Consider the following 19,698-nt stretch of genomic DNA (forward strand, 5'->3'; position numbering starts at 1 on the left):
TCTTGATGTATGACCAGAGGGAAAAAATGGAAAAATTTCCAGGGTTTTTTTTATGGTTCCTCTCCTTCCCCATTTACTTTTGTCTTTTTGTGGCTTCAGTTTGCCAATACCTGGTTTGTAGCATTTGGGTGATATATTTGTTGATCCCGTTCCAGCAGATTTTCCTTATTATTTTATAGGTATTATGAACAATTTCTGCATGATAATATACCATTTTCATAAATATCAAATGCTGTTGAGTGCTATTTGCATTCATTAGATATGTAAAGAAAACAATATGAGAGCAGAATTAAAAAAAAAGAAGCCATAGAAAATAAAAATGGCCATAGAAATAAAATATTTTTAAATGGGAAAAAAATAAGTAGGGCAGTAACAGAAGGCAATTTATATATGCACTTCATTTACTAAATCCTTAATTATACTAAGAAGATTTGTGGGTTTTATAAGAGAGTAACTTTTAACTATAGGTAAGTACAGAGTATTTTCCCTACCACAGCTGTCTCCAAGGTACAAGACGTTAGTTCACATAAAATAGTTGGATTTGCTTTTCTGTGCCTAGTAGTCTGGGAAAATGTGTGTCAACAGTTTTCTCCATAGAAAGTTTACTGACTAGTCAGTGTATTAATGTAGAGGCTTTGTGTAAAAATAGAGTTCATATGGGAATTAATTCTATCATGCTTTGGTAACTGAATAATTAAGAGACAGGTTGATAACAATCCTCCCCCACTACTATGTGATACTTTTCCAAATACCAGAAATACCTGAAACAAAAAGATTCAGGTTAATTTTTTCCTGCAGAAGGAAAAACTTTTAACACCTTGGAAAATTCAACTTTTTTCAAAGTGTCTAGCAAGTAAAATTTTTGGCAGGGAGGAAATACTTATTCCACATAACAAAGAAAGAACAATACTTTTAATTTCAATTTGTTCCATTTTGGAGTGGGACCTGGAGCCTGGGCAGCAGCAGGGGCCTGTAGCAAAGTCACAGAAGACAGGGTTGGCTTATATGGAATTAAGTGAAGCACAGAGGCAAGAGGAAGAGAGCGCAGGATCAGCCTAGAGATTCCTAGTGACAGGGACCAGGAGGAAAAATAAGCCTAATAACCAACTCAAGCTGCAGCTGTGTGCAGAGCCCTTGGCTAGTCCCTGCTGCGGCTGGCTTTAGGGGAATCATGGGGAAAACATTGGCACAGCCATGGGGCCTTGCCCCATGGTGTCTGACTGTGCCTTCTAGCACTGCTGTGAGTCCTGGCCCCACGGCACCCGGCAGGCCAGGCTGCAGGGCAGCCTCTGGCACACCTGTGGAGCCTTTCACTATGGCTTGGTCTTAGGGCCAAGCTCCACCTGTGGCTTTAGGCTTAGGAAGGTGCTGTGGGAGTGGTAACACCCCTAGGAGGACAATCTGGGAGTTGGAGACACATGGGGTTGGGCAGAGCTGTGCCTGTTGGGCAGAGCAGTCCCCTGGCAGGTGAGGCCAGGCTGTCCTGCAGAAGTGCCATGAGGGAACGTGGGCAGTGTGGGGGGCGGAGGGACCCCGCACAAGCAGTGGGCGAGGTGAACTGGTTGAGAAATTTTTCTTTGCTCAAGAAAGCTACTGTGATTAAAGGAACATACGTTGAGAGAAGGCGTGAGAACAACTACCAAGGCTTTCCCTTAGAGCTGCTTCCTTGCTAGACCGAAGAGGCAACTCTCTTACCTGACAAGGTGTAGAAAGAATCATTCCTTTCCTACAAGTGGGGGAAGGGAAATAGAGGAAGGAAGGAGAATGGCTCAGAAAGCAGGATTGCTAATGTCTAAGTGCCCTTTGATATGTATGGCCAAGAGGCCCTGTGGTGTGTGGTTTTTTGCCACGTAGCTGTGAGCTCATACAGCTGCAAGCGTCCCCGAAATAAACTTTCTGTCTTGCTTAAAAGTCCATGGCTTAGCCTTCTGATTACCTGCATGAACTTTGGACCTTGCAGGCAGGACAGGTGTGGGCTGGAGCACTCAGAGGTGGGGAGGGGCTTGGCTGGGCCTCAGTGGACCTGGGCAGAGGAAGGGTCCTGCATCTGGCCAGGCTTTAAGGGATGCCCAAATCTTTGACATCCTGGGTCAGCCCTGGCAGCTGCTTTTACCTCAGGCTGTGATAAGTCTGCCAGGAACTTCTGTCTCAAGAAGAACAAATGCTAGCATTTATAGTAATGTTTTTGACAGTTATTTTCATAGAAGAGATCAGTACTATCTACCCTACTAATTTCTTCTCCCTATGATTTAGGAGCTCTTTCTATGGCTTGAGTTTGTTGCAGCATTGGAATAGAAATTGTCAAATGCAAGGTAGAACTCCAGTACTATTCTAATAGGTGAAAAATGGTTAAACACATTTTCCTTTTATCTATCTGCAGGGACCTGTTTACTAGAACTTAAATCTCTACGAAATAGCAGCCTAACACCCCTCTATTTTGCTTCCTGTGCTACTACATTCCCACTGGGACAATGCCACGTTTCTTGATACTATTCTTTGTTGCGCTACCTCTTAATAACAATGCTACTGAGAATGAATTTACAGGAGAAACACTGATTTACTTGGCTGTAAAGTTGTTCCTGGAAGGCTTCCTCCTTGTACCATACCACTAAGAGGGAGATTGTGTTTCAGTCTGTTGGTGAAAACCAGGTTAGGCATGTGAGAGGTCTTAATAAGCCTCTCTTAGCTTTATCATCTGCTACTAGCTTTCTGCAATTAATACACAGGTGACCTTGAATAGCCTGGACTGATAATGAATTAGGGATTCAGAAAACATTTAAGGAAAAAATACCTTTCATTCTCATAAAACACATCATATATAAAATCCTTAATCAACTTATTTCCATATCCTTCTTGCACATCTACATTATTATCTACTTACCCATTATCTCTAGAAATGGGGAATACGCTCTGGTTGCTTTTGACCAAAATACTTTTTCCCTGGTTTAACAAGTCTTTTTGCAAAAATTTGTATTTTCATTCTCTAAGGAAACTGATTGAGCTAGATTAAGCCTCAGATTTGCTGTATGATGAAATTCCTGCTTTTTATATAATTGCTCAAACTTACATATTTTAATTTGAGGGATGGATATTTTTTCTCCTTGTGTGTTGCTGTTGGAGACAAAGAAGATGTTTCTTGAATAAAAGTAAATGGTTAGATAAGGAATATTTTACTCTAAACTTCATTTGAGAAATACACATTTTCACAGTCTTTATGTTGCATCTTTGAAGTTCATAATATTTCTAAAGATGCCAGTAAACTGTGTACTTACACATCTTGAGAATGATTATCAGATGCTGTTGATGGCAGTTATTGTATCGGAGAGGAAAATTTGCTCTTAATAAGAAAGCAACTTTTGACAGTGTAATCACTTCGTCAAATAAATTTTCTAAATAAAAATCACGTTTTCCAAATCTGTGGGGAAAAATAAATTACTATGAAAGAAGTCTAGTTATATGCCTAAGTTTTATGCAGTCTTTCATCCCTTTAATTAATTTTTTGTAAAATGATAGAAGTGTTGAGCCTTCTCTCTGAAATTAATTCAAAGCACTTCCAGTCTGCAGAAGATTCAACTTCCACCCCACTACCTTGCTTATAATGAAACCAATATTCTATTTTTTCAGTGCTTTCATTTTTAGATGTTTTCTACATACTTTTTATAATCTAAATCTGAATATAGCTAATGTTATAGACAGTGTTGTGTTGATGCAACAGTGTCCAGCATCTAAATGAAATTACTCAGATTTAGACTATCCCAGCATGACAGTTGTTGGTACAAAGTTGACTATAAGGCAGTTACTTAATTCCTTCTCTTCTCACTACTTTTTGTTTTGAGTGTATTAGTTTCTTTCTTTTCTAGAGTACAGAAGTGTTTTCTTGTTCATTAATCCATGTAGGACCTGTGCCATATCCATGTATAAAACCACACTGTTTCCCTTGAAAAAAATAGGCTTGACTACAATCTCATTTGTCCCAATAGGCTTTTTAGTTGCTAAAGAGACCTCGACTGTCCCTGTCTGTGACGTCTAAATACCTGAGAGAGGTTTTTCTTCAAAAAAAAAAAGCTACAGTCTAGTTATCATAAAGAGTCCCAAATCATCTGCTTGCCCCCTTCCCTGTGCTGGTGTACCATTTATCACACTGTCATCAAAAAGGTAAACTTGCAGAAAACGAGACTGTTGTTTCTTAAGCATCATTGGTAAATTCTTTAGACTCATGGATTCTGTCAGGGAAGCAAGAGTGGACAGGGCACAAAAACACAACAGAAAGACATACTCTCTTTTCTGAGGTATCTGTTAGTCTTGTCCACTTCAGGCATAAAATACAATGAATGCTTATTTTCATCATTTCAATACAAGAGTGATTATGAAGCAGACTAAAGGACAATCACAAGAGAATTAGCCTTAATGAGGTCAAATTTAAATGAGTTACATTCATTCACATATAGTCACATGCTTTCACAATATTCTTCAATGAATTCATTTCCATGGCATGTCGGGGACATAGCAGAAGACTGTCATCTCCACTTACCAGTGACAAACCTGAGAGAGGCCTGGCCATGGTCACACAGCATCTAACAGAACTGTCTGCCTCCTAAGTTTGCTGACAGCCACTCAGCACAGACCATGTCCTTTCTCTCCAGAGCTTTTAACACTGTGTGACACAATGGTTTAGAAACAAGGTTGGGAGGCTGTGACATCTGCTTTCATATATTTATAGTTGGATGTAAGGAATAAATGTTCTGGAGACACAACAGATTTTTGGGGAAGGTGAATATTTTTAAGAAAAATTTAAGTCGTTTTATAAGTTATTTTATTTTGAAGCAGGGACAAACCTGTTGATCCTTTGGGGATGTGTAACAATATCATTCTCTTGATATCTGTAGCAATGTAATGTACCATTCTCTTTGTAGTGGGCATTTCTCTGTGTCTGCAAGTTTAGGAAACCTAATAGAGGAGTTTCCAGAGCTAACATAGGATATTCAGATATGCTGTTGATCTTGTCAGTTTTCAAGGTTTTAGCATCTGTGATTTAGATTCATAGAAATGCTGATATACTGATATCCTTGATGATACTGAGATGAAAATTGAATGAACCCTAACAGTGAAATTATTAAAAGAAATCGAGAAAGAATAGAAAAGAGTCATGGAATGGCAGATAGAAAAGAAACCGTGCAAGGGGAGATGGAGGTGAAAGGCATGCATGCCCCCAAATATAGGAAAAAGTTAGCCTCACTGATCTTCTGTCCCACTTACATGACTTTGAAATGGTTCTTCCTCTTTCTTTTAAATATACAGAGAATGTGTTTATTGCTCTTCCAGAAAATACCAATAAACTAATCTATTTAAACTGGACTGTTCTTGTGCTTAGCAAGTTAAAATGTTAAGAATACATTTTAGGCATTATTTTTACTTTTTGTGGTTAGAATTACTGTTTTGTTTTGTTTGTGGTTTTTTTGTGGTTGTTGCTTTTTTTTTTTTTTAAGAATAGTTGAAGAAAACTAGAAGTATTAACAGAAAAGGAAAATACTGAACATAAAAATAATCTTTCAGTGAGTTTATGAACCTGGACAGGTTCATAATTTTCAAATGATAAAAGCCTGTGTACTTAGAGCAAGAAAAATTCAATACAAGCAGCTAAAACACATAGGGGATTAACAAAGGGGACTGATAAAAGAGGGGAATTTTTGCATGTTTATTTGCATGTTTTTGCATGTTTATTTGCATGTTTATGAAAAAGGAGCATGGGTAGTGTGCCAGTTTTCAGAATGTATTTTAGGAGTTCATATTGTTTAACCAGGATTCCTACAATGTGATAATTAATTAAGCAACTTAAGTTAAAAAAAAAATTAATTGATGCTTTTACATATATAAAGGAAATGCTAACTGGTGCATAGTGTCAGCCTAAAAAATCTCTACCATAAACACAGCAGTGTTAAAATGTAACAAAATGTGTATTCAAGGTAGTCATGTGAACCCTGTCATTCAGCCTTCAGCACCGACAACATTATTATTTGCATATTTGTAATCACTCTGCTTCCAGTATGACTGTGGAAAATAAGACAGATATTGAAATGCTTCAAAATAACTAACTCAATCCATACAAGCATGCTGCACCACATTTGAAGGCACTGTGAGATCATATTAAATAAATGCTCCAAATAGGCTCCCATTGCATTTTATATTACTTAACATTTCTTACTTTTACAAAAGTTCTCTACTTGCCTTTGCTCAACAACTTTGTGTTGCATATGCAGTGCATTAAAAAAAATAAGTCACTGAAACTGTTATTGTAGTATGACAAAAATAGACTACTTTTTCCTAAAGTTTAGGGGAAGAGCATTTTTAGGGTGAAACGTCCTTGATCACTATTCATTATTTTTTGCTATTTAATTTTATTCTTTCCTGAATCATTTAGGGATATTGTGAACTCTGAACATCACCATTGAGATACATAAAAAGGTAGAAGGTGCCTAGCAATCCCAGTCTGCCCAGGTGGGTCAATAAAATGCAAACTCTTAAGTACCATGAATAAAATATCACAGTATCACAGAGTGGTTGAGGCTGGATTTGGGCCAACCTCCCTACTGAATCGGATCTACAGAGAACAGGCTGCCCAAGACCCTGTCCAGATGGCTTTTCAGTATTTCCAAGATGAATATTCCACAACGATTTCTGTGCAATCTGCTTCAGCATTCAGTTACCCTCACAGTAAGAAAGCCATTTTCTGATATTTATACAGACCTTTCTGTTTTTCCTTGTTCCCATTGCTTCTTGTCCTGTCATTGGACATCAAAGAAAAGAGCCTGACTCCATCTTCTTTGCATCTTCCCTTCAGTTGTTTATGTATGTCAATGCCTTCTCTTCTCCAGATTGAACAGCATGACCCTTCTGAGCCTTTACTCCTAGGAAAGATCATAGAATTAAAGAGTTGTAGAATGGTTAGAGTTGGAAGGGACCTTAAAGATCATCTAGTTCTTTCCACTATACCAGGTTGTACAGAGCCCCATCCAGCCTGGCCTTGAAAGCCTGCAGGTACTGGGAGTCCACAACTTCTCTGGCCAACCTGTTCCTTCCTAATATCTAATGTAAACCTATACTCCTTCATCTTAAAGTCATTCTCCCTTGTCCTATCATTACATGTCAAAAGCCCCTCTCCAGCCTTTTTGTAAGCCCCCTTTGGATGCTGGAAGGTGCTATAAATTCTCCCTCAAGCCTTCTCTTCTCTGGGCTGAGCAACCCCAACTCTCTCAGCTCATCTTCATAGGAGAGGTGTTCCAGCCCTGTGTTCAACTTAATGTCTCTCCTCTAGACTTGTTCCAACAGGTCCATATCTTTTTTGTGTTGGAGACCCTAGACCTGGATGCAGTACCTCAGATGGGGGGTCTCATGAGAACAGAGCAGAGGGGGGGAATCACTTCCCACAATCACGCTCCTTTTGATGCAGCCCAAGCTGTGGTTGGCTTTCTGAACTGCAAGTGCACATTAATGGATCGTGTTTTTCTTTTCATCAACTAACACCTCCAAATCTTTCTCCTCTGAATCCACTCTCTGCCCAGGTTGTACTTGTGCTTTGGATTTCCCCAACCCAGGTGCAGGACCTTGCATTTGGCCTAGTTGAATATTATGAGGTTTGCACAGGCCCACCTCATAAGCCTGATTTTTAGCGAGACGGAGTTAAATTAGTGAGCTGAATGGACATTCATATGCTAGAGATTGATTCTACTTTATGGTATGTGATGAGATAATTTTACTATTGACAAGGTTACAGTTCTGTTTCCAGAAACCTGAGGTAATTTACCAGGTAACATACTGCCTGTGCAAGTAAATAGTAAATTGAAAAAGAATTTGTCTAGCACAGTCACATAGCAAAAAAGTGTTTATAATTAAGACAAAGTGTTTGAAACACAATTTTTTTTATAAACTCTTCAATCAAATACAGATAATTTCATTACAAATAAATAATTTTATATATGACAATTTATGATTTATACTCATTTACATCAGAGTTACTCTAGAAATTCCACTTTTTTTTGCTACCCTTCAATGATATCTGTTGCAAAGTTATTTATCACTAATGTATTAATTTATCTATTTCTTGAAGCCTTCAGAATTTACTGGTGTTGCTGTAGAAAGACAAATAAAACATGTCTGATTTTTTATTTCAGGGAAATCTTGAAGAGTCTTACACTTTTAATCCTCCAGTCGTTGACTGCGCTGTGAGGACGTTGTGGTGAGGTGGTAAGTTGGTATAGATCTATTACTTTGATCAGCTAAATTGTCATTTCCAACTTCACTGCTATAACAATATCCTCCAGTGTCTATCTCACAAAACTTGTATTCCAAGCTCTCTTGTAAAATTCCCGAAACTGTAAATCTATGATTGATCTCATATGTAGGAAGCCTGAATCACAGAGACATCAAATTTGTTCTGTATTTACACATCAACTTTATATCATACGAACAGAGCAGTTGATTCATACATGCTTCATGTCTATTTTCCAGAAATCCTAGATTCCTATATATCTGGAAATCTGAGTGATTATTGTAGTTAGTTTAATACAGCATGAGTCACTCAGGAATGTTTGATATTGTCAGCTTTTCAAATTTCAGTAACTATTTGTCAACTACTTGTCAGACTTCTTTCACAATATTCCCTCCCTCCACCCACACTAGTATGACAAAACTCTAAAGGCTTTTCTTTTTTTGACTGCAGGGTATGCTAATAGACTTAAGAGGTCACTGAGACCTGTCAAAGTTCCTTTGATAAGCAACTTTTATGAAGCTCTAATAAATTACATCATAACTTCCACTAATATTAGCAGCACTGTAGTAACTCATATAACACTCTAGCTAGGAGTTTGCATCTGAAATAAGATTATTTTTAATTTTTACTTTTAGCTGCTGAGCAGAGACAACAGAAATGACGGTTACATATTTCTAAGTGTTGGAACAGTTCTGAATAATGAAGGTCCGATGACTGTAATCACATTTCAGACTCAAGGCTCTCAGCCTTAATATACCATGCTGTCATGGTTTGAGATAGCCCCAAAATCTAATTCCCTAGTCCTAGCCCCCCTGTCACATCTCAATCCAATGTGAGATGGGTTTTTTTCTAGACAAAACACACCAGACTCCAAATGGAGGAAAGGGAATATATTACAATGACTGTACAAATAAATACTATAATACATTATACACACGATCACAACTATCTCTACCATGACATAAGTATTTACAATGGATCAGATCTCTTCTCCCCTCCAAATAAAAGTTCAGGAGGGAAGAAGGACGGATTCCTTCCAGTCTCTAAGCAGGAGTATCTTCTAAGGCAACAGGTTCTCCTCATCTCATACATGCAGCAGCTGTTCCTGGATTTCTGCCAGCACTCACGAGGGGGGTATCCAAGCCCCCTCGGCCCCCGTCGTCTCCAAAACGAGGGTCTTCTCTTCCGTGGACTGCGTAGCAGGGACAAGCTCTCTTCACCACGTCATATCACGAAATGTAGGGGCATCTTCATGAAAGTCCCTTCCTCAGGGGTTCACCCCTGAGTCAGAACATCTTGGGCAGCATTCAGCTGAAAGAGTTCTACCAGAGCTCCTGTACTCCGTCTCAGGCTACCAGGCTTGGCAGCAGCAGCAGGGGCGCCAAGGTCAACTCCCCCCACATTCCTTCTCCGTCCCGGTCCAGCTTCAGGACGCCTTTGAGCTTCCTAGCTCCTCTCTCTCGCTAGTGCTGCTATACTCCAAGGCTCCTCTCAAATAGGAGTCCATCTACTCCTCCTTTCTTGGAGGTCTCAAAGGAGTTTGGGGTCTTTTGGTTCAGTTCTTACCCCAACTCTCTCTGTAGAGCTAGTTCTGCTCTCATCTGCTGCTGTTGGCTCTCTCTTGGCTCTCTCTCCTTCCAGGAGTTCTCTCTGTGTGCTGCATGTCTCTGTTGCTTCATCTTATCTCTTCTGGCTCTGTGCCATTATTTCTCCAGTCAGTGTTGGTCTTTTGCTACTCCTGCCGCTGCCCAGGGTGGAGAAAACATCTCCCAGCATAACTACAGACACTTAGCTCAGTCTAACACTCTTCCAAGTCTCTGCAGTACCCCCAGCCGGGGCTGGGAGGGGGCAGAGCCCTCCAAGGGCCTCCAAGCCCCTTCCTCATGGCTCTCAACATGGCCACCTCCCCTACAAAAAACAACCAAACTACAACTCTTCCATTTGGTTGTGATATGTTTACATTTTGCAGGAGCGCCCATTGGACAAAACTTCCAGGGGTTACCACCCCTTGGGGGTCACCACTTTTTCTTAGCTTCAGGGGGAAAACTTAGTTCAAACCACTACACATGCTTATTCTTTTTCTTTTCCTTTGTTATAAAGTGAAAGGTTTTGCTAGCTGTTGGATCTTGAGTGCTGAGAAACACAAATCTTCATCTTTCACTGAAACACCATAAAGCTTTTGCTAAGCTAGATACCTTCTTGTAGTACTTTTTCATATTTCTATCCATCCATTAAAAAAACTAGAATAGTGTTACAACTCCAATTATACATCCTTGTTATATGAAAAGGAGTCATGTTCCAGAATTTAATGAGTTCAAGAAACCCTTTCAAAATACTAGATGCTGAGAATAATAAAGTTGTATGATATTTCATATTATATGGACATGGAAATGGTCATTACATTACGTACAGAAATTGCAGAGTTAGGACCACTGATGTAGCATAGATTCTTAATTCTCTTAGTTCTCTTTTATTGTTGATAAATGGAGAATTTACAGAGCAGGAAAAGTGATTTCTGACATTCATATATGAAGAGTACACAACCCAGAGTCTGTTACATTTTAAACCAGGCAGGTATATGTTCTGATCAGTCTTCTGAGTGACTTTTTTCTTTATGATATCATCAAAGTACAGTGTCACCTATTACACTGTAGTTCAAAATAAGGGATGTCACACAAGCAGTGTCTATCTGAGTGAATACTAACAACAAAATTCCATTTTGACAGAAAGTTTCCTTTGGAGGACTTTTCTCCTTGCCTTTTAAAATAGTAACAGATTAAAATGTGATCTAAATCATGTCATTTGGTCATCCTTGTATTTCATTTCCTTAGATAAGCTATAAATTACTTTTATTGAAAGTAATAAAATTGTCGCCTTGTGTTGGTTTTTCCTACTATAATATTACAAGTAGATTAGATGCAGTAATGTATTTTACCCAAATTAATAAACATGTTCTCAGAACAAATTCACATTCTTGAAATGACATATAATAAATTCAACTCTAACTTATTTCTGCGATCTCTTGAAGTACCGTCTTTTTAAATAAATGTGAACTTTGTATTAATATTTATACTTCACAGTTAAAGAAGAGTTGATTCTCTGTGGCTAGATTCCCACCTCTTTAAGACTGCAAATCTTGAATAAATATAATTTCCTAGGCTGAAATCCTGTTGCCCTATCAAACATAAGAAATTTCCTTGAAGGAATTAAAAACAATGAAAAACCAAATGGAAGTTAAAAATAAAATTAAAAAAATAAAATTAAAATAAAGCCCAACTAACAGTGAATTTTGAGTAGTTTAATATTTTTGTCAGTTTCAGAATTCTGTATTTGTGTCATGTATACATTGATATGTAATTTCTCAACTTCCATTCATTTTAAGTTCAGATTTTATAGAAAAAAAAGAAATCCAAATTCAACAAACTTTATCTCTTACAGAAATTAATTTAGTGAAATTTCATAATAATAGAAAAGCCTGCTCAAACTTGAATAGAGGTTGCTAGGTATTGATTTCTTTTAACCAGAAATTCAGTGTTTGATTTTCCTGTACTTGGTGAGCACAGTTCCAGCCCTGAAAATGTCAACATAAAATTCTCCTTAAGGGTGAAATTTTGGTAGTGTAGGAACATAAAGCATGTCTCTTAGACTTCACTATGTCTCAGATTCCATATTTAAACTTGAATGAACAGGGATACATCTATGGCACTTTCAATGATAATTAAGATACATGCAAGGCGAGACAATACATCTTCATTATGTAGAATTAATTTGCTCTGATTAATGAAAAAAAGGAAACTCTAGATATAGGCATTTAAGATGCAGTCTATTGCTTTCTGTGATCATAGAGTTAAAGGAGGCAATTATTAAAGCTTTTACGATGAACTTCATATTGCTAATAAGAATACATGAGTATCAAAATGCTTAACACTGACTGTCAGTTCAATAGCTTGGCAAGCTAGAATTAGAATATTAAAGCTTTAACCTCTAGGCTATATTATTGAAGCCAGTTTAGATTGGTTGAGTTTGAACATTCTTTTAGCTTGACACTCTTTTGCCTTCCTGAAATGTGATGGTGGAATGAGTTCAAATGCTGAGGATGAAGACCCACATTACAAAAAAAATTGTATGTTGTGACAATAATTCACATCTTGAAATCATAACGGAAAGGTCAAAGACCAGATGTCTCTGCAGAGTCAACTGCACCTCAATTCAATAAATAGGTCTCATGGCTCAATACTGATGAGGAGTCCTGGAGAAAAAGTGAACACTCCCACACCCATGCAGTATTTTAGCTGTGGTTAAAAAATTCTGGTTCATTAAGCTACTTACCATCAGCATAGAATTCACTTTACCAGTTAACTAAGCTTAAAATTATATTAAATAATTTATATATATACAATTATATGAAAATGTTATCCTTTTTTGTTAAAATTTATATTATTTCCAGAAATATTCCTATTGAAAGTGAGAATAGTGTAAGTCAAGCATTCATTTCTACTGAAGGAGTAGTGATTAAGAAAGCTCTAATAGAACTGCAGAAAATCTTCATACAGTACAGAAACATTTTCCATGAATGCTTCAAGTAGTTTAGTTCTTCTCGAGTTTTATCATTGTGTGGATAGAAACTGGCATAAACAAAATCTTCATAGACTAGTTAGGCATTTTGAAAATGCATCTATTGAGATTATTGGGTTTTTTCTTCATAATGTTCTATTACAAATTATTTTCAGTAAAATAAGGGAAACAATTTTTAATCTGTATTTTTCTTTCCAAATAAATATTAGTATTACTCATAGCAAACAGCAATGTAAGGAAATATGTAATATAGTTCAGCGTGTCTCGGTAACTGTGTGATGACCAGAGTAGATGAGCCACAAAGACCAATCTCTAGAGTTACAAAAAAGAGGTAATAATAATATAATCTAAAAAAAAGGAAAATTTTGGGTTTTATCACTATATTTTTACCTTTCATAACCAGGTAATTCTGAATTCATCCAGCACAAGATCTGTGGGCTAATTTTAGCATATTAGCAGTTATTTGCTCTCTTATTGTAAGACAGTTTATTGACAGCCAGAACTTTTTAAAGACCATTTTTAGTATGACCTGTTGTTACACATGTATGTCAACCTTCTCTTATAAGTATCATATGTATATCTTATAATCATATGTTCAAAAATTAGTGGATATATTCACCAGTTTCCTAAATATTAGGATTACGTAAAGAAAAATATTGATTGTTTCACAAAGGCCATTTTAATACATTGTACAATTTTGAGAGACTTTATTGCCTGGTGAGGGGTCTGTATGCCTAAGGATTAATTAATTATTCATAGAGAACATGTTTTTATCTGAATCATGATGCCTTGTGTGGAAGTGACCAAAAATTTGCAGCAGAAATGTTTATTCTCCATCAGTATATTCTTGGTAGAAAACAACATACTTCAGAAACATCTAAAAAAAATAAAATCATAACTTGCTAAAATGCTTTTTCTTAGTAAATTTTATAGCTTTTTTGTTGTTGTTCTAGTTTTAGTTTTCAAATCTGTATTATATTAGTATTATTCTATCAAAAGGTTGATTTTATTTTCTGAAGTAGCAGTGATTAAATGTAACTAGGTGTGCAATTAACATCCTTCTAAATCAAGTGAACTTTTGTGTAGTTAACTGATAATCACAAAGTAACAGAATGGGTCAGACTGCAAGGGACCACAGTGGGTCATGTCATCCAGCCTCCCTGTTCAAGCAGGGTCATCCTACCGCACATTGCACACAATTGCATCCGGACAGTTCTTGAAATATCTCCAGTGACGGAGACTCCACAACTTCTCTGGAAAATCTGTGCCACTGCACATTCAGCCACACAGTAGAGTTCTTCCTCGTATTCAGATGGAACTTCCTGTGCTTCAGTTTCTGCCCATTGCCTCTTGTCCTAATGCTTGGCATAACTGAGAAGAGCCTGGATCCAATCTCTTGACATCCTCCCTTCAGATACTTATAGGCATTGATGAGGTCCCCTTTGTCTTTCCTCTAGGCTGAACTAGTCCAATTCCCTCAACCTTTTCTCATAAGAGGGATGTTTCAGTCCCCTGATCATCTGTGTAGCCCTTCACTGGACCTGCTCCAGAAGCTTCATTTCTCTGTTGTCCTGAGGAGACCAGAAGTGAACACAACACTCCAGATGTGACCTCATCAGGGCTCAGCAGAGGGGTAGGATCATCTCCCTCAACCTGTGCCAATGCTCTTCCTAATGTACTCCATGATAACATTGGCCTTCTTGTCCACAAGAGCACACTGTTGTCCACCAGGACCCCCAGGTCATTCATAGAGCTACTTTCCAGCAGGTCAGCCCCCAGCCTGTGCCCAAGATTATTCCTCCTCAGGTGCAGGATCCTGTATTTGCCTCTGTTGAATTTCAGAAGGTTCTTCTCTGCCCATCTCTTCAACCTGTCAAGGTCCCTCTGAAGGGCTGCACAGCCCTTGGGGGTATCAACCACTCCTCCAGCTTTGTGTCACCAGCGAACTCGCTGAGGAGACATCTATTCCTCTGTCAAAGTCAGTGATGGAGAAAAACAATACTGTGCCCAGTATAGAACCTTGGGGGACACCACTAGTGACAGACCTCCAACTAGACTCTGTGCCACTGATGACAACCCTCTAGGATCTCCCACTCAGCCAGTTTTCAGTCCGTCTCACTGTCCACTCATCAAACCCAACTTCTTGAGTTTGCCTACGAACATGCTGTGAGAGAGTGTTAAAAGCCTTGCTGCAGTTCAGGAAGACAACATCCACTGCTCTCCCTTCATTCCTCCAAGTAGTTGTTTCATCATAGAAGGTAATCGGGTTGGTGAAATATGACTTACCTTTAGTGAATCCATGCTGACTACTCCTGATCACCTTCTTGTCTTTCATGTGGGTAGAGATGGACTCCAGAATGAGGTGCTCCATCACATTTCCAGGGATTGAGGTGAGGCTGATTGGTGGTTCCCCTGGTCCTCCTTGCCCTTTTTGAAGACCAGAATGACATTTGCTATATTTCAGTCCTCAGGCACCTCTCCTGACCTCCATGATCTTTCAAAGTTGATCTTGAGCAGCCTGGACAGGACGTCAGCCAGCTCTGTCAGCACTTGTGGATGCCTCCTGTTTGGGCCCATGGACTTGTGGATGTCACTTTTACCTGACTCTAACCCAATCCTCCTTGACCAAGGGAAAGTCTTCCTTCCACCATTCACAGACCCTGGTCTCCTGTGTCAGAGATCCCTGGGAAACAGTCTTATCAGTGAAGACTAATGCAAATAAGGCATTCAATAACTCTGCCTTTTCTCTGAGCTGTTACCAGTGTCCCCTCTCCCTTTACTAATGGGCACTCATTATCCTTCATTTTGCTTTTATTACTGATGTATTTGAAAAAGCCCTTTTTGTTACCCTTGACATCCTTGGCCAGATTTAAATCTAGATGGGTCTTGGCCTTTCTGTCTCATTTCTGGCCACCTCTCTATATTCACTCCAAGTGACCTGACCCTGCTTCCATCTCCGATGTATTTCCTGCTTCTGCTTGACTAATGACAGGAGTTTTTTATTTGTCCACAGAGGTTTCTTGCTCCCTCTACCCAATTTCTTTATCATTGGAATGCATCATTATTGAGCCTTGGAGGAAGTGATCCTTGAATATCAGCCAATTCCCTTGGACCCCTGTTCCCTACAGGGCCTGTTGCCTTGGGATTCTTCCAAGAAGATCCCTAAAGTGGCTAAAGTTAGCTCTCCTGAAGTCCATGGCTGTAATCTTGCTTGTTGTCCTGCTACCTCTTCATTCAATACTGAACTCCACAATCTCATGGTTATTACAGACAAGGCTACCCCCAACCTTCACATCATGAACAAGGCCTTCCTTGTTTCATCTTCCTTATTACTATGAGATTGGGCAGCACTCCATTCCTTGTGGGATTCTCCACTACTTATGACAGCAAGTTATCATAAATGCTTTCCAGAAAACTCCTGGAAATGTATTTTATAATGTATTTCTTTTATACAGTCAGCCTTGGTAAAAGTAGGCTGTATCTCTAAAACTAAGCCTAATTAATTACAGTGTGATCTAGGATGTTGATAAACTCTCCCAAATAAACAAGGGCTGAAGATCTGTTGTACTTTATGCAAGTTATGAGATACATTATAAGAATTCTGAAGACAAGGCATCCAGAGTGATTTTTTTTTTCATTTATCTTTCCTATTTTGAATTCAAATGCACTTTTATTATTTCTCAAATACTGTGTTGTGGTTCTGATTCCTCAAAGCATTACAGTTGATGAGAATTAGTGAACAAGATTGTTCAGTTACTTTCTGTAAGTGTAAAAGAGTCTTTTCAGAAGAATTATTTGAGGAGTGGGGAATTTATGTCACTCAAGGAAGCTTTGCCACCTGGAAAAGAACATCGTCCCGTAGATAGTTTGGTCTTTTTATTTCTCTTGCATTACAGAGAGGTTAACCCCTGGAAAAGATAAAATTCTTACAGACAACCTGGGGGGCCTCATGAGGTAGGGCCAGGTAAGCCATTAAAAAGACCCATAGAGGAAAAAGCAGCGTGTTTTTTCATGCCCAGTGTAGGTAGCACCATTATGGTAGTGTTCTCAGCTTTAGAAAATAAATTTTTCTAAATCCTTCTGCTGCCTGGTATTTGGGGTACCTGCACTCCTCACAGTTTCACTCATGTTCCTTTTTGATTATTTCCTGTCGGATCCTGGGAGACAATTGTCTTCCTTTGGAAAAAAAAATATTTCTAAATAATCATTTAGACTATGTTCTAGGTGTGTGTTTGGACTTTAGAGGCATAAAGAAAAGCAAGAATACTATGTGCAGTGTTTATGCAGTTGTCAGATTTTGTTTTAGAGGTTTAAGTATTATAATACTGTAACATACACAATTTTGAAGTGTTATAATGCAGAACACTGTGTATCCTCTCTTTAAGTTAGAGAATCTATCATGAAATAATCAACTTTTCTGTTTTATAAACCACTCCAGACGCATCTGAGACTACCACATACTTTCTTTATTCTTTCAGTAAATGTTCGGCAACGTTGAGTGAACCAGTAGTTGATAGCACATATATTAAAAAGATATCACAGTTTTGACTTTTTTCTGAAGTCTTGTATGAGAAAGCCATGGTCAATATTTTAACAATTGACTTAACATTCAAGATTCCAAAAAGGCAAAACCCCGTTACTTTTCTTTGTCTGCTTATTTTGTGTTTTCAACACCCTTTGATGTTATAAATAACTATTTATTTTCTCTTGTTGGGCTGATTCATGATTGCAGTTCTGATTTCCTACACTAATATGGATGACAGCTTGGAAGTATAAAAATGCCTTTTTTCCTGCTTAAAATTGGGCAGGTAACTGTTGCAGGGCTGCTAAATTGCATCTGAATTCTGATATTGTACTAGAAATCATGAATAGTGGATTTTTCTGGGCTTACCTGTTTCGGTGTGAAGAATAACACCAAGTACTTGGCAAAAGTAATTTATTCGAAGCGTCTGTTTTCACACACTTTCATCTTTACTGTCTCTCTATAAGGTGAATGGAAATATGTTTCTGATAAGGAACATGCTATCATGTAGAAAGAAGGGGTTTACAGAAGTGTATCACTGTGATGTATGACATGATTTGTGGCATGGGATTCACAGCCAGTGTATAAAACAAGGCCCTAATAGATTAATGTTATATCATCACAACACTTGGCTTCCTGCATAGGTTTCTAAAATCTGTAGTTGCCTTATTTTCATCATACAACTATTATGGATTCTATTATTGGATAAAGGCTTTGATAAAAATACTTGTCAGACCAATATTTGCCTGAAATCCAAAGCACAGGGTTTTCACAGTCCTCCCCACCAAAGAATATAGATTCAAAAGTCTGGTGTTCGTAATACTAATACAATTACTAATAGGAGTAACATTTTCTGTCTGACCTGATGTGTTAGAATATGAAACGGAACAGAGCCAACAAGACCTAACTGATATTTTGGTGAGAGTTCTTTTCTCTGATCGATCTGCAGTTAGGTCAAGTGCTAGATATATTCTATGTGAGCGAAAGGTCTCTGGTGGTCTATGTGACTATTCTAATAGCTAGAAAAATTGTTAATCTTGAAGAGGATGGTGTGTCCCTGAGACTGGGCTTTTTATTTGTTCTCAGGTTTTGCTTTTTTTTTAATATACATAATATTTTTAATATTTATTTCTGCCTTGTGCATGAACAAAACTGCTTGTCTATTTTTTTATTTTGATACTCATGTAGAAAGTCAAAACTATTTATTTTTCTATCTAGAAATAGAATGTCTGCATACTAACAGTTATTGAAAGAGGTTTTCATACTATGTGGGACATCAGTAATTAAGAATATTTACTATAAATCAGTTTGTATCCTAGAGAATGTGTTAACCAAAGTGAAGATGAAAAATTTTTCAAGCCTTTAATTGACAATTTTGATGATACAGCTCTTTAGAATATTGATATAATAACCATCATGTTAAATACTTGAATTCTGCGTAACATATACTATCAATGAAAAAACTTTATAATGACTAGGTTTGAGACAGCATGATTTTAATATAATCAGAAGCAGGGAGGAGAGAGAATATCTCAGTGCTAGTTTACATTTTTAAAGTAGTATACAACAAGGTTCTATGTCTGTACAATGTGGTACACTGCACAGAATCTGTGATAGGTAAACTTTTTATGAATTTTACTATGACAAGTAAAATGTATTTACCATTATCCTATTTTCTGTAACCATTAAAGATGATCTAAACCACTGTTTTTAACAAGAAAAAAATAAAAATAAATCATCAACACCCCACTCAACCAAAAAACCTACAAAAGTTGAAACTTTAAGTTGTATAAGTGATTTGAGATTTTGTGCTTCCAGCTTTATACAGTTCAAATTAGAGCCCCCCAATAGTCATATAAAAAGCCCCACTAAAGCACCATAAAGAAATCTGGCTCTTGTTATGTGTTTGTACCTTTGCTTTCCAGAAAGTGCTTTTTATGGAAGCCAGTAGGACAAATCACTGCTAACAGAAGTTATGGGTTAAGAGATAAACTGATTGCAAAAAATACTTCCTTTTGAGGAATGATGATTTTTTACTCAGGGGAACAATGGAGTTTGGGTGAATGAATTGCTAGTGCAAATAAAATTTGATCTTGTGGTGGGTTGACCCTGAATGCCCACCAAAGCTGCTATCACTCCCCTTCTGATATGTACTGGGCAAGAGAAAATATAATGAAAAGCTCATGCGTCAAGATAAGGAAAAGGAGAGATCACTCACCGACTACCACCATAGGCAAAACAAAATCAACTTAGTTTACTTCATTGCTGATCAAATCAAAGTAGGATAATGAGAAAATAAAAACTTAAAAATGTCTTACCTATCTTGCTGGACTTT

General features: G+C 37.8%; 1 long non-coding RNA gene across 1 annotated transcript in view; it reads left to right on the top strand.

The window, feature by feature from the left end:
* Positions 1–19,698, top strand: part of LOC115307364 — a 479,194-nt gene that overhangs the window by 239,758 nt on the left and 219,738 nt on the right. The window contains exon 2 of the long non-coding RNA XR_003915699.1: positions 8,169–8,241. This is a non-coding gene — a long non-coding RNA (uncharacterized LOC115307364). The remainder of the gene's footprint in view (positions 1–8,168; positions 8,242–19,698) is intronic.

Source organism: Manacus vitellinus, unplaced genomic scaffold (genome assembly GCF_001715985.3).
Source record: "Manacus vitellinus isolate BGI_N305 unplaced genomic scaffold, ASM171598v3 scaffold_18_pilon, whole genome shotgun sequence".
NCBI lineage: Eukaryota > Metazoa > Chordata > Aves > Passeriformes > Pipridae > Manacus > Manacus vitellinus.